Source organism: Syngnathus floridae, chromosome 7 (genome assembly GCF_059516105.1).
Source record: "Syngnathus floridae isolate MCC-2025c chromosome 7, RoL_Sflo_1.0, whole genome shotgun sequence".
Taxonomy (NCBI): domain Eukaryota; kingdom Metazoa; phylum Chordata; class Actinopteri; order Syngnathiformes; family Syngnathidae; genus Syngnathus; species Syngnathus floridae.
Window position 1 is genome coordinate 6558172 of NC_142419.1, and position 1829 is coordinate 6560000.

Genomic DNA, 1829 nt, shown 5'->3' on the forward strand with positions numbered 1-1829 from the left:
TTTCCTATTTAGGCTTGTTGCAATTATTTGGACTGTGCACATTGTGTGTGCTATGCTGACTCGTCTGACATTTTGCATTGACTTTGAGGACCAGATTGCCATAAAGCAAATTGATCGGGTGCCTGAGTGAATGTGAGGCTGCTTATACCTGTGTAAAAGTCATTGTGTCTTGTTAGAGAGTATCTTGTCAGCTGTGCAGAGATTTTCGTGAATGACATGACAAATATTCACATTAATATCGTATACCCTCAAGAAAGTAAGGAGTCATATATATTGCCAATGTTGCTCTCCTCAATTTGGACTATGTTCAGTATCCGGGCTTTCACTCAGAGGATTCAACTTCAATAAAAGCATGAAATGTGTGCATCATTTCTCAGCACAAACCCTTATTGCTTCTGACATATTGTACTTTTACTGCAAGTGCATCGAAGACAGGAAATCATGGACAGGAAATAAATGATACAGCAGTGATAGCATAGCGTCACAAGAAAGCTACTGGCTTTCTCCACTGCGATCCCTACATTGCTCCCAAAGCTATAAGCAGTGGTGTAGTGTAGACAACACCATGAGATTTGCTGTTTCAGCAATGCTTTAAAAGTTGATGAAGATAATCGAGGAGCAGAACTAGAGCGCAGACCTTCACTAAGTCTGAATTGTTAATTAACGTGAAAGCAATTCACACACTGTGTTTGTTTGTCCATCTGTTTGTTGATTAGATGGCTATTTCCTGGTTCATAAAGTAAACAGATGGGAGTTGCCATTATGATTTGATTGGGTTGACGGGCTCCAATGACCATAGCAAAGAACCATAATGACCCAAATGGTAAAATTGCGGTGTGTGCACCCTTATGCTGATCCTTAACAACATATAAAATATATCATCTTTTTTTTTTGTAGAATTACGTGTGTTTAACGTCAAATTGTTTGTTGTGAAAATGGAAAATACAAACAAAGCTGTTGGGGGGCCGACGACTTACCAAATATTGTACTACAAATCAATCCATTTGTCCTCATCAGGGAGGTGAGCTGGAGCCTTTCCCAGCAAACTTTGGCCGAGAGGCGTGTTACATCCTGGACTGATCACCAGCCAATTTAAGGATGCTACAACCAAAATTATAGTCCCTGGTTTGATGCTCAGAAACATCTGTCAACATAGATTACAGCATTTCTGAGGACTTTCCAAAGTGTATCGGTGAAATAACTACACACAGGCCTTAATTTCTGTTTACTCAGCATCATCACAATTTCCAAAAGTGCGCTACAAGTTGATATTTGATCGAGTACATTAAACTCAATCAAATTGTATGAGGATAATCTAACTTTTGCAACATCAGTAAATCACAAATGCTTGCAGGACGGATGGACAATGGCAGAATGACATCTGGACAATAGCTGTGTCACTGATCAGTCCAAACAGAACAAAGCTATAAGTGGACCACAGTGAGTCATCACAGAAGGATGTTTTCCATCCCGCGTTATTGCTTTGGAGCTCAATGCTATCTCCAATTTGACAGCCACATCACTGATGAATAACGGCATCTTTAGATCTGTGGCCTTGTTAGGTCTATAACATTCTCCGTGTGTGTGTGTGTGTGTGCGTGTGCGTGTGTATATATATATATATATATATATATATATATATATGTGTGTGTGTGTGTGTATATACATATATATTGGGAACATTTCATCATACGTCCAATAAAAATAATGTAAATTCCCTGGTCATAAACAGCTCCTTGCTCAGAAAAGGATATTGTTTGTGGTGATTTTTTTTCCTGCTTTGTAACAACCTCAGTCGGCTGTTTTCTCCCATCACAACACAGAAATTG